At 43.0% G+C, this 14,604-nt stretch overlaps 1 pseudogene; it reads right to left on the bottom strand.

Moving 5' to 3' along the window:
* Positions 1-11,113: 11,113 nt before the first annotated feature.
* On the bottom strand, positions 11,114-13,673 carry LOC102242463 (annotated as a pseudogene).
* Between the last annotated feature and the right edge of the window lie 931 nt (positions 13,674-14,604).

The following is a 14,604-nucleotide window of genomic DNA, read 5'->3' as shown; positions in this document are numbered from 1 at the left end:
AGCGTCTGCCCCCTGGTGGTCAGTGTTTGTCATAGTGACCAGTCATTCCCAGTCGTTCTGCTGTTAGGGTCAATTTGCATATTACCCTTTTATTATATAGGACTAGAGGCCCGATGCACAAAATTTGTGCTTGTGGGGGTGGTGTCCCTCAGCCTGGCCTGTTCCCTCTCACAATCCGGGATCCCTCTCGCAATCCGGGACCCCTCGTTATTAACTGCTCAGCTCACTCCTAGCCCGGCTTCTGGCATTCCCGCTGTGGGAGTGCACTGACCACCAAGGGGAAGCTCCTACGTTGAGCGTCTGCCCCCTGGTGGTCAGTTCACATCATAACGACCGGTCATTCTGGTCATTCCAGTCATTCTGCTGTAATGGTCGCTGGGCTTTTATATATAGAGATAGATTATTGCATTATTTAACCTTATGAACAACTGTAAACCTACTTTTGGCCAACCTTTATATATACACACAATAGACTATTACTCAGCCATAAAAAAGAATGAAATCTTACTCTGTGTGACAACAGGGATGGATCTAGAGGTTATTAGACTAAGTGAAATAAATGAGACAAAGAAAAATACCTATGATTTCACTTAATTTGTGGGGTCTAAAAAAACAAAGCAGATGAACAAAACATAACATAAACAGACCCCTAGATTCTGAAAACAGGGTGGAAGGATGAGTGAAAAAGAAACAAAAATAAAGGAAAAAAAGACAGTACAATTTTGGCCATAAAAATGTATATACAGTTATATAAAGCTGTATCCAATTCCAAAGGTATGATTTTTATGAGTGTTTTTATTTAAAAAAACAAGTTTGAGAAGTTTCTCTCTAGTAACTCGGTATTAGATTTTCAATTCAATTAGAAAAAGAAAGAAGGAAAGAAAAAGATCAACCTGAAAAATTAATCTGTTGATTTAATTTCTTTAATTAAAACTTTTTAAATCCATCTTTTAAAAATTTATTGAGGGCCCTGGCCGGTTTGGCTCAGTGGATGGAGCATTGGCCTGTGGACTCAGGGGTCCCAGGTTCGATTCCGGTCAGGGGCATGTGCCTTGGTTGTGGGCACATACCCAGTGGGGAGTGTGCAGGAGGCGGCTGATCAATGTTTCTCTCTCATCGATGTTTCTAGCTCTCTGTCCCTCTCCTTTCCTCTCTGTGGAGAATCAATGAAATATATTTAAAAAAGATTTATTGAGGTATAACTTACATTTACAAAATCGTACCATTTTATGCTCATATTTGACAAATGTATACCATTCTTACAGTGAAAATATGGAACAATTCCTCAAATGTTCTCACCTTTTGTTTTTACTCGTTTACAGACCTTCTCCAGCAACTATGACTTAATTTCCTTCCTCTCTCACACAAGTTGCTGGTTCTCCTTTTTTTAAAAAAAATATTTTTATTGATTTCAGAGAGGAAGAGAGAGAGAGAGTGATAGAGATAGAAACATCCATGAGGAGAGAGAATCATCAGTCAGCTGCCTCCTGCACACCCCACACTGGGGACCAAACCCACAATCCGGGCACAGCTGCCTCCTGCACACCCCACACTGGGGACCAAACCAACAATCTGGCCTTGTGCTCTGACCAGGAGTTGAACTGTGACCTCCTGGTTCATAGGTCGATGCTCAACCACTGAGCTATTCTGGCGTGGCATTACTGGTTTTTGACTCAAGCATTTATACTGACCACCATACTGCTTCTGAAATACCCCCTTTCACTTTTACTTAACCCTCAAAGACTTTCCTGACTGAGTCCTCTGATCTCTGTTCCCTTGTTTTTGCCAGGAGCCCTATAAATGTGTATGAGTGTACACAAAACTGTTTTAACTTGGGCACGTTGATATGTTTGCTCTGTAAAGCTGTTCTCTGATCCATGTTTCTAGCCCTGCCCTGACTGACCTTCTTGGAGCCAGAGGCACTCCATTTCTTTGGAAACCCCCCAGAGTGCCCTTTACTGTATTTTGTTTAATAAGTGCTATTAATAGAAACCATTTGCAGAATGTTAATGAACTTCATTTTCCAAAGTCCTAGACTTACCCCAGGCAACCTATGTGGGTCTTATTTTGTGCTGAGTTCTGTGTATACACTAGCGGCTCACAGTGGCATTAGCTCGTTCAACCTTTCAACATAATTTCATACCTGACTAGCATGAGATTGTCTTTTACAAAAGCATTGACCCATAGCAGCGGCAGCATCTGTCTATTAGTGTGTTGAACACTAAATTGGAATTTTAATGCTAATAATTAACTAGAATAATATCTCACTTGGACAGGAGCCATTCAATTCTCTCCTGTGAGCTAAAGTATTATTTGAGTAGCTATCAAGGCCATGACATTAAAAGAAAAATTTTGTTATTACAATAATTCAAGAAAGGTAAAAGAAGACATTCGGTTTTTATAAAAATGTTTCTTAAAAATAATGATCCTTCTGAAATAGTGTTAATGCAAAATGATCTTGCTACTGAAACACTACCCCCACTTCAAGCTCTTTTTAAGTCATGTGAGTCCTAATGGAATAATATTGGGTCTCATATCTATACTGCTAATACAGACTTGGGTGGGCTTTTAATAGGATTCAAGGAAAATCTAGAGAAACAAAATTTATAAGTTTTATTTAAGCACAGTACTAGTAACTTTCTCTGATAACATTCTTTAGGAATGCTTGATATGTCTCCTCTTTGATTTCCCCTTCTGGCCAGGAGTAATCATAAATAAAGAGCCTTGCAAGTATAGAAATGCTGAAAAGAAAGAGAAGAAAGAAAGAATAAAGACCTGTGTAATTCCTTTTTTGTTTTTTTTTAAGAAGGGGATTTAGCATGCAGAATTTCTTATGTTTATTTGACCAGAGCCTTTAAAAAATGTTTTTATTGATTTTAGAGAGAGGGGAAGGAATAGGGATAGAGAAATAGAAACATTGATGAGAGAGAAACATCAATCCGCTGCCTCCTGCACACCCCCTACTGAGGATTGAGCCCACAATCAGGCATGTGCCTTGACTAGACCTCTTATTTCCTGAGTCAATGCTTAAATGCTGAGCCACATTGGCTGGGGAAGGTGTGTGTAATTTTTGACAAATATAATCAACTGATGGGTAACCAAGAGTTGGTAGAGGTCAGGGTAGGACATGAAGCAGGACAACAATTTGAGAACATACTAATAAAGGGGGATCTATAAATGGTGATGAAATGAGACTTGACTTTGGGTGGTGAATACACAATACAATATACAGATAATGTATCATAGAATTGTACATCTGAAGACTTTATAATTTTATTAACCAACTAGAGGCCTGGTGCATGAAATTCATGCACTGGAGTGGGGGGCTCCCTCAGCCCGGCCTGCGACCTCTCACAGTTCAGGATCCCTTGGCAGACATCCCTCTCACAGTCTGGGAGCCCTCACTCCTTACCACCCGCCAGCTCGCTGCTCCTTACCATTTGGCTCGCTGCTCCTTAGTGCTGCCGTGGAGGTGGGAGAGGCTACTGCCACCGTTGCTGCACTTGCCAGCTATAAGCCCAGCTTCTGGCTGAGCGGCGCTTCCCCTGTGGGAGCGCAATGACCACCAGGGGGCAGCTCCTGCATTGAGCGTCTGCCCCCTGGTGGTCAGTGTGCATCATAGCGACCGGTTGTTCTGGTCGTTCTGCTGTAATGGTTGCTTAGGCTTTTATTATATAGATGTTATTCCAATACAATAAAAAATGAAAAAAAAGAACATAAAACTAGGGGCTTTCCCATGTGATATTTAATTCCTTATATTTATCTATCTACCTATCTATCTAATCTCATCATTATTTTGGAGATAAGAAATCAAGACTCAGTTTAGTAGCTGACTAGATCAAGGTCACCAAGAACCAGAGTCAAAACCCATATTTTCTGACTCAGAGGTTCATGTAACTATAGCCCATACTTATGTTTACCTTCTTCTTGTCACAGAATGGGGGCAAAGAAGCAAATCTTGATTCTTTTTTACTGCATTGCATTTTTGCCAACATACGTGGCAGATTATATCTACCTACTGAGATGCGGTAACCTTCCTTGTTTGATATTTCCATTTGTTTGACAAGTTTAGTTACGTGAAATGCTTCCTGGCTGATTCCAACAGAATGCCTTGGTCCTCTGAGAACAGGTGCCCTTTCTCCACTCAGTGGGCAGTGGCAGGAGCGGTCACCTGGCAGTGATCCCTGGCAGCCTGCCTCGTTGTGGCTACTGTTGGTTTTTAGGAGGCTGCCTTCCAGGGTAAGCACCCAGACTACAGGGCTCAACCCTGGCTCCAGATGGACAGTGGTGGACTTTGTAGGTGACAGAAACCCGATTAATAAACTGAACAAACGAAAACGGTTGCTAAGCTCTGGAAACGGGACCGGGTGGCGATGACAGAGACAAATGTGCTTTGTTTGGCCTCTGTGTGCTGGCTTTGCCCTGTACTAACAGCTTCCCTCTCACATTGCCACTGTCTCTCTTTTATTTTTCAAGCAGTGTTATTTGAATTCATACAGTGAGAGGTGGTTTTACAGGTGCGGGCATGTCAGGAATACAAAGTGGTAGAGGTGGAGTGTATCTGGCCAATGAGATTTACTTTTTTGAAACAGATTATGTAAAGCAACTTATTTGGTAACCATTTGGTTTTGATGATATAAACCTGTGGATAAATATGAAATTAGAAGGTTCTGACAAAGATATGTTGCATATGTTCCATGGAGGCACGTGCCAGTCCTATTAAATACAATTGACCCTTAAACAACATAGGGTTGAACTGTGCAGGGGTCCATTTATCACGAATTTTTTCCAATAAATACTGTAAATGTATATTCTCTTTCTTATGATTTTTCTTAATAACATTTTCTTTCTCTTTATCACGAATTTTTTCCAATAAATACTGTAAATGTATGTTCTCTTTCTTATGATTTTTCTTTTTCTTTTTTTTTTTAGCTTACTTTATTGTGAGAATAGGGTAAATAATATATATAACATACAAATATGTGTTAATCCACTGTTTATGTTCCTGGTAAGGCCACCAGTCAGCTATTAGTATCTTAAGTTTTTGGGAAGTCAAAAGTTATACATGGATTAAAAAAAATTAATCAATTAATCTATTTTTAAATTAAATTTATTGGGGTGACACTGGTTAACAAAATTATACAGGTTTCAGGTGCACAATTCTACAACACATCATCTGTATACAGTATTGTGTGCTCACCTCCCCAAGTGAAATCTCCTTCCATCACCATTTATCCCCCATACTCTTCTCCACCTCCTTCCGCCCTCCCTTCCCTCCCACAATCACCACACTGTTGTTTATGTCCATGAATTCTTTCTCTTTTTTTGTTTCTTTTTTGCTCAATCCCATCACCTCCTCCCCAAGGCCCTCCCCCCCCACCCCCAGCCGTCAGTCTGCTCTCTATCTATGAGTCTGTCTCTATTTTGCTTGCTAGTTCATTTTGTTTATATGTGAATTTTTGACGGCATAGGGGTCAGTGCCCCTAACTCCTGCTTCTGTGTTGTTCAAGGGCCAACTGTAGTTGTAATAATAATAACCGTGAACATTTGTGGGTGCTCACCACATGTAAGGCACTGTGGTACACTTATTGTATTATTTTATTAGATATTATTATACTCATTTAAAGGTAAAGACCCTGAAAGTTGGAGAGATTAAGTAATGCAAAGCCACGAAATGGCAGAGCTAGGACTGAAAGCTAGGTCTCTCCAACTTGGAAACCCATGACCTCAGGCACCACAGTATTTGCCTGCCCTTTCATAGTAGAAGGAGAGTGTAAGCTAAGGGCACCCCATGCCTGTGAGTTGTTCATTTTCATGTCCCGGGGCATTAGCAGAACCAGAAATGGACTCCAGATTTTAGAGTCTTGGTCCAGTGAAAGCTGATTGGCTGATTTTCTTCTTTGAAATCCATTTTGCTTTTCCCTGTTTCAGAGTAAGATATGAAGGAAAACATATACCATTAGAAATTATTATTTTAAACTGTACACAAAATGTAAACTGTGCATTTGGTTACTTGATAGTCCACTCTGGTGACCAGAAATGCAGAATGTGGAAACCTGGGGCCACGCCCACATCAGAACCATTTTGCCAGATGTCAACACCATGTCAACAGAGAGAGGGTAGCTCAGAGCCAAGAAGTCTACCAAAGGTGACTGATTTTATCACAGAGAGAAGTCTCAGAGAAGTCTCAGGCTCTGTTCAGTTCCAGAGCACGCCCATTTGTCTTCCTAGCAACCTTTCCTTCCCTCTCTCCTGGCTGCTCTGGGTGTGCAGGCCTGTTGCTTGCAAAGGCACCCGATGTTAGCATGAGTTTCAATAAACCAAATCCTGTTAAATGGTGCTCCCATCAGGCAGCTCTTTCAAACTGCACTTAGAAACTGTGGTTGAGAGACATTTAAACAATTTTTTTTGGTCATGACACTTGTTATAAATGGTTCCCAGGCTCTAAACAAAATGGTTAAAGAAAATAAACCATGGCTTCCTTAAGGTCTACCATAACTATTTGTTGGCATTTCTGCCAGAATTCGCTCAATTTGCACTGCAAGGTTTTATAAAAAGTGATATTGTATTCATTCCTAGGACTTTTATAAGGCATTTGAAACTTTGCAACATTCCCCTTAGGTACCTAAAGGTCACTTCTGAAATTGGGGTTCTTTCCTATAAAAGCTAGGCTTAATCTAGATTCAAAGGCATTTGACAGAATTTTAAAACATCTCTTTTGCCTCTCCAGGCTGACTGGCTTTATGTTCAAAGCACACTCATTTCTGTGGCACAGTGACTTCCCTGAACTCTAATAGTGTTCCTGAACTCTAATTGTGTATAAATGACAGAGAAACTTCACACAAGGAGATGTGCAATCTGACTCTCATCCTATAATGAATATGGATTTCAATTTTAGAGTAAATATAGAATTTATGGATTCATCTCTACTAGTACATCTGAGTGAATACGACTGAAAATGTGAGGGATAGAATCAAAGATACCAAACAGGGCAGAGAATTTGAGAAACATGAGTTTCTCATTGGAAATGAGTACATTTGTCTTCCTATTGCTGCTGTAGCAAATTACCACTGTTATAGTGTCTTAAATTGACATTCATTAATTTTCTCCCAGTTTTGTAGGTTGCAATCTGGCACACTCATGTTAGGGTTGCACAGGCTAAAACTGAGGTGTCAGTAGGGCTGCATTCTTCTTCTTTTTAAAAAAATATATTTTATTGATTTTTTTACAGAGAGGAAGGGAGAGGGATAGAGAGTTAGAAACATTGATCAGCTGCCTCTTGCACGCCCCCTACTGGGGATGTGCCCGTGACCAAGGTATATGCCCTTGACCGAAATTGAACCTAGGACCCTTTAGTCCGCAGGTCAACGCTCTATCCACTGAGCCAAACCGGTTAAGTTGAGAAGTGCTTCTTACCAAGATACAATCCATCTCCAGTTTATAGATGGGAAAACTAAGGTTGAATAATTTTTAGTGTTATAGTCACATGCTAATAAATGGTGGAGCTGGCATTTAAATCCTAGTCTCAGTCTACACTGTGAGCACTGGGTCTCCAAGGTATGCTACCTCTGACCGAGGCCTGGACCCACCAGCAGTGTCCAGAAGTCATTTCTGAAAGCACCGAGGAAGCTGGGAAGAGACTTCCCATAGGGGTACCCTGGCCATTCTGACCCAAAGGACAAGTTCACCTGGAAGCCCATAGAACAGGGTTATTCAGGTCTCTAACCATTCATTATAATAGCACCTCCCTCATTAAATAAGAACAGTAGTCAGATAAGTTCAAGACAAAAAATTATCGTAACAGACATCAAATGTTGGCTGTGTGGTAGGCATTATGATCAGAACTTTACATATATTTAATCCCTACAATGACCTACAAAGTAGGTGTTATTGTTCCCTTATTGCAGATGAGCAAAAAATAACACCTACTCAGAGAGGTTAAGTCATTTGCCCAAGGCACAGATAAGTTGTAGGAATGAGAAATACCAAGTATCCTGCAAATGTTAATATAAGACAATGGGAATCAGGTGATCATCAAAGAGCTACTCAGGAAAGTAGCAGTTGCTGGCAAATGAGAGTCATGCCTGGGCCTGTGAGCCTTGTGAATTCATCCATGGTGACTTTGGGAAACTAAAAGTCCCTCCTGTGGGAAGATGGGGGGAGAGAGGGCTTATGGAAACCAGAGTCACAGAGGACCTGAGGATAGGTGCTCCATAAAAAGAATTCAACAATAGTTCACAATAAAAATATGCTCATATTTATGGAATTCATCTCTCACATTTGATGAAATATTAATGACATTTTCTCAGAAAGGCATGAGAAAGAAACACCTAGGAAGAAAAAAAAAAACAAGTTTGCAACTTGTTGCCACAGATATATCTTTTAAAAATCCATTTTAAAGCTTGCCAACTGACAGATGAAATTATCATGAAAAATGAGAGTGAGGTTGACAAGGACAAAGTGTAAAAGCTGCTAACCAACACTGTTCGGCTAGCCTCCCACTCATTCTCTCTTGGTAGTTCAATCGACACATCAACAGCATTTAAGAAAATTTAAAAAACCCTCACGAACAGACTATATTAATGCTAATTTTTTAAAAAAAATTCTCACTGGAGGATATGTTTTTATTGATAGAGTAAGAGAGAGAGAGAGAGAGAGAGAGAGAGAGAGACACCAATGTGACAGAAACATTGATCAGTTGCCTCCCGTACACGCTCTGACCAGGCATGGAACCCACAACCTAGATATGTGCCCTGACTGGGAATTGAACTTGTAACCTTTTGGTGTGCAGGACGACAGTTCAACCAACTGAGCAACCTGGCCAGGGTTAATGCTAAATTTAAATTTTCACTACAGAAAATATATTAATGGTAAAGGGTTAAGTGGACTTTAAAAAAACCTCCAAAAGTAATGATTTATTAGAAGGGGGAGTTGATTAGCAACCAGCCTTTGACATATAGGTCCCTTTCAAGATCTGAGTAAGATCAGGAGAACACTGAAGATCTGTATGAAGTAGGTGTTCTGGAGATTGGCCATTTGTAGCTCTTCTCTTTGGTTGTAAGGTGGCAGAACCCCCATTGTTGGAATCGGGACAGGTAGAGGGGCCTCCTGCATGTTTTAGTGTTTGCCCTTCTTGCACCTCTGTTTTACCTCTACAATTTCTCCAGAATGACATGCTTCATGCTTGCTTGTGTGACACAAAAGCCCCAGCAAGTGTGAAGCAATCTCAAGGCAGTCTTTTCAACTAGAAATTTGTGGTGAAATCAGAAAAAGGAAGTCTTTGGATTCTCATTATTATACTAGAGGCCTGGTGCACAAAATTCATGCATGGGAGGGGGTCCCTCAGCCCAGCCTGCACCCTCTCGCAATCCAGGACCTTTCGGGGGATGTCTGACTGCCGGTTTAAGCCCAATCCCGCTGGCTCCTAACCGCTCGCCTGCCTGGCTGATCGCCCCTAAACACTTGCCCAGCTGCTGGATTTTGCCCCTAAAACTCAAGCTTCTTTTTTTTTTAATTTTTAATATTTATATTTCTTCTTTATTTTTTATTTTAAAAGTCAAGCTTCTTGAGAACATGAGGCATTTAACATTATTCCATATTCCTTACAGAGAGCTAAGCATGGTAAACACAGCAAGTACTTAATACTTATGGGCTTCTATACAAACACTTTCCAACCAGAAATGTTTTAATAGGCAGTCTCCAAAAACTTGAACTGGAAAACCTAAAAGTAGAGTGCTCAGATTTCAGGCATCAGGTACTATTAGCAGGATTTCTATCCCAATCAAACTCTAATTCTTAGCTCTCAACAGTCTGGACAAACAGCCCTTCACTGTCTCCAAAGTTTCTTATTCGTCACTATCCCATTTTCCTTTTTTTTTTTTTTTTTAGTTCAATGTTTTATATCCACATCAGTATCAATGTACCATATAAAACCCACCTGCCAGCCTAGTTGGTTTTTGGGACAAAACCAGGGTTCTTGTCCCAGAAGAGGAGAAAATGGGTTTACAGTCAAGAAAATAAAATCAGAACCTAACATGATCAAGGAGAAGCCTTGAAATTGCATGGGGGCAGTGGTACATCTCGTCTGGCCCAGCAGTACCTGCAGCAGCCTCGGTTCCTGGGAAGCCTGGGGTTAGATAGGATCCAGCTCTTGAGGTTATCTAATGTAATAAAGAGGGAATATGCAAATTGACTGTCACACCGTCACAAAGATGGCGGTGCCCACAGCCACAAGATGGCAGCACCCAGTCCCCTCAGCCCCGCCGGAGTCCCCCAGTCCTTTCAGCCCCACGGGGGGGGGAGTGGCAGGAGCACGGTGTGGCCAGCCCCGCCCTCAGCCCCCCAGTTGCCCAGGGCCGCCCGAGGCTCAGGTAACCAGGGCCAGCTGAGGCTTGTGCTGCTGGCAGTGGCAGCAGCAGAAGTGTGATGGGGTGTCACCTTCCCCTGATCGCCAGGTCGCCTCCCGCCCTTGAGGGCTCCCAGACTGGGAGAGGGGGAAGGCCGGGCTGAGGGACCCCTGTCCAGTGCATGAGTTTTCATGCACCAGGTCTCTAGTTTTTAATAATTTTGCTTTTGGGGGAGCAGGGCTTCTGGGCAGCAGTTCCATGTGAGGGTAACTGGTGTGGGTTTCACTTCAGGGTTTGGAGAGGAAGATGGGTCTGTGGGGTGGGACCAGCCTGGCCCCAAATGTCACAGCTGAGGTTCTTGGAAGTAGCCCAGAGAAGTTCCTTCCTGCCATCTTCCTGCTCTGACCCCAGATCTATGGCTTAAAAATCAGGGCAACAGGCTGGGGCTGAGCATCTCAGGGGCCTTTGTAAACATGGCAGGTACAGGCAGGGGGAGCTTGGGGGAACTGAAGGAACTGGTGGGGGCAGCCAGAGCTGGGGGAGGGCAGTACCCATGGGGATAGGGGGCATGGGGTGGAGGAGGTATGCTCCTTTAACAGAGACTTAGAGGTACAGAGACTAAGAGAGACAGAGAGGACAGAGATGGGGATAGAAAGAGTGACAGGAAGAGAAAGACTCAGAGAAAGCAAGAGAGAGAGTGAGAAAGAGAAAGATTCACAAAGAAGAGAGACAGACAGACAGAAAGATGGGGTCTTGCTCTGTATGAGTCAGAGGGCTGTGTGTGGGGGGGCAGGCCCAGGGCCTGGGGCTCCCACGGGATGTACCAGTGTGACAGTAAGTGCATCATTGTGTTGCACGAGGGAGGTGTGCTGGTCATGCAGCACCAGCTCCTTCAGAGACCCGTACAGGTTGTAGGGCTCCACAGAACCCAAGCCAGTGGCCGTGCAGTAGATGACACAGTGCTTGGTATCGCCATCCACCACCACAGAGCAGGCATCACAGCCCTGCTGGCTCCTTTCATGGATGAGGAAGTTACCATCCCTCTTGCTGTTCAGCATTTCCTCAGCCTGCATGCGGCTGATCTTGCCCACATACCAGGTTCGTTCCTCATGTTGGGGGAGGTCATCCTCATCCTCCATCAGTGCATACTGGTCTTCAGTCTCATTTTTGATTCCCAACCACTCGTTGATTTTCTTCTGCCGGGCGCCTTTCTGGGTGAGCCATACCAGGTACTGGTCTCGGATCTTGTGCAGCTGCATGAGGTCTGGCTTCAGGCTGTTCATGTGCTTATGGATCTCCCGGTTGTCCAAGGTCTGTGTCCACAGCTCCTGTTTCGGCTTCATGTGGCTCTTGTGGATCTCGGTGATGCGAGACTTGAGCCGTTCTGAGTTGAGCAGAATCCTCTCCATTTGTTTTTCATTGTCCTCATGCTGGAAGTGCTCCAGATACTCCTTGCTGCACTTCTCTTGAGTCTGGCCCTGCTCTTCGAAGATCTTGATGGTTTCATTGAAGGCTTCGATTGCCGTGCGCTTCATCTGCAGTTCCCGTGAGGTGCGTTTGTTACTCCTCGTAGAGCTGGTCGTACTCTCGGCTCCTTGTCCTCCGCTTCAAACCAAGGTAACAAATGAAACCTTTAATTCTGATCTTCCTCGCTGCAAGGGAACAGCAAATCTCAACAGAGATAATTTCCTGCCAGAAGTCACATTGTGAGACTGAGGACTACAGGGCTGACTATGTACATGCGCAATAACAGGCTCACGTTCTAGCGCAGTTGTTCTCAACCTTCTGGTCCTTTAAGTACAGTTCCTCATGTTGTGACCCAACCATAAAATTATTTTCGTTGCTACTTCATAACTGTAATGTTGCTACTGTTATGAATCGTAATGTAAATATCTGATATGCAGGATGGTCTTAGGCGACCCCTATGAAAGGGTCCTTTGACCGCCAAAGGGGTCTCGACCCACAGGTTGAGAACCGCTGCTCTAGCTGTAGGCACCCAGGGGTCCTTCACAATCCCACAATCCTCTGGTTGCATACTTCCGGCTTTTCTAGCTCCTCCTTAGGTGGTGTTTCCTTTAGTCGAGTGGCAACGTCCAAGGCCTCTAGTTGGAGAGGATTTTTTTGTTTTGGAGTTGATAGCTGTTTACTATTTGGAATCAGTGAAGTTTTGGGAGTACAGCCGCTGCCATGAACATGTTGGCCCCAAGACACTCATGAAACAACCGCCCATTCAGTCCACGGCTGGTGCCGTCCTGGTTCGCAATGAGAAAGGTACTGTGCTGAGCCATTTCCCAATCGGGGCTTCCTCTTCCTTCCCCAGCACACTCCAAACCTACTCCGGCGACCACCCCAACCCTGCAGACCCTTAACACCTTCCCCTCTATTTCTTAGACTTTCCCCCATCGAACTCACACCCTATCGCATTGCCTAGGGGCGCCCCTAACTGCTCCCTGGGGGGGGGGGCAGCCTGGGCGAGGGGCCCTGGTGTTCTGGTCTCTGGTCCCTAAGGTAGCTGGCTTTACCGCCAAAGGGGTAATAGCGGGCCTTGACTTATGAGTTTAATTTGTTCTGAGACCGAGCTCGTTAAGGAGCTCGTTAAGGAGCTCGTTAACTCAAATTACTCTGTCAACTCAATGCAAAAAATCGGAGGAGAGACAGCTGATATCTCAAAAAACTCGGTAGTAGGGACACTCGTAAGTCAAGGCCCCACTGTATAGATATCGTTAGATAATAATACTAATGGCTACAATTTATTATTGAGCGTTATGCATATGCCAGGCAGTGTACTCGGTCCTTTAATATATTATCTCATTTCATTCTCATGTGATAGAGGAGAAACCAGAAGCCTAGAGAGGTTACAGGATGTGTCCGGGCTTGTGATGTTGGTGGGGGCTGGGATCCAAAGCTGGGCCCCACCGTGTAAGATCTAAGAACCCAGGCTCAGCCCTGGCCGGGTGGCTCAGTTAGTTGGAGCATTGTCTTGTGCACTGAAAGGTTGAAAGGTTGAGGGTTTGATTCTGGTCAAGGGTGAGTAGCTGGGTTGTAGGTTCGATCCCCAGTCCCGGTGGGGTGCCTATAGGAGGCAACCAATCAATGTGTCTCTTTCACATCGATGTTTCTCTCTCCTCTCTCTCTCCCCCTCCCTTCCACTCTCTCTAAAAATCAATGGGAAAAATATCCTTGGGTGAGGATTAAAACAAAATAAAATAAAAACACACACAACAAAAACAACCCAGGCTCAGGGATCAAATGACTTGGGTTTACCACTTTTTACCACTTTTGCTTGTGTAATTTCGGGCAAGTTAAATTACCTTTCTGTGCATCCATTTCCTCGTCTGTAAAAAAGGAGTAAAAAGTAGTAGCTACCTAGTTTATTCAGTAAGTTGCATATAACCAATATGCAAAAGCCCATGTTCTTGACCAGTTCACCATACTCCAAATGTGAAGCAAGAGTCTGAGCTGGGAGTGCAAAAGGAGATTGTATTTGAAATTCCACCTCCTTCCCTCTTGGAGGCTGCCACTCTGCCCTCCAAACTTAAGGGTCTTTTTGTCTTAACGTATACTTACCCCTGACCTTTCAGAACATAAGAGTTTCATGATGAGGTTCTAATCAGCAAAGACCATGCTGGGCAAGTTAACATTAGATTTTACTTTTTTCTTTTACACAAAAATTGGTTAAGTTTGGGGTTTTAATTACATTTTGGTTTTAAAAAATGAACAAACTACCACAGAATTTTCTCTTAAGAAATTGTGTTTTAAATGTACATAAGTGATATATTAATACAACCTGTTGTAAAAACAACAAAACCAAACCATGAAGCAGAAATGCATACAATAAAAAAGTCGAAGTTCCTTTTTAATCCATTCCAACTCTACCTTTCCCCTACCCCAGAGACAACCACTGAGAGTCATTTTTTGTGTAACATTCTAGACTGTTTTGTGGGCATTTTTATATGTAGACAAATATGCATCTGTGTCTATTTTTTAACTACGGATGGAATAATATTTGACATAATTTAATATTTTTATTTTAATGGCTGCCCTACTAAGTGAAATGCAGACTCCCAATTGTGGCAATGAAGACCCTTTATTGTCTGCTTGCCCCCTCTTCCCACAACACCCTGACAGGTGCCCTCTCTTCAGGAAAATTACCTGTTGTATTCTGAATGAGATCTGGTCACCACTATTTTTATAGATTTGCTATTACATTCCTAGCCTGGAATACCCTCTCCTAGTTTTTCCATCTTTCCAATATTAC

The sequence above is a fragment of the Myotis brandtii genome, unplaced genomic scaffold (assembly GCF_000412655.1).
Source record: "Myotis brandtii unplaced genomic scaffold, ASM41265v1 scaffold389, whole genome shotgun sequence".
In the NCBI taxonomy this organism is placed as follows: domain Eukaryota; kingdom Metazoa; phylum Chordata; class Mammalia; order Chiroptera; family Vespertilionidae; genus Myotis; species Myotis brandtii.
Note: the sequence above shows the minus strand (reverse complement) of the source record. Positions and strands in the feature narration are given on the sequence as shown.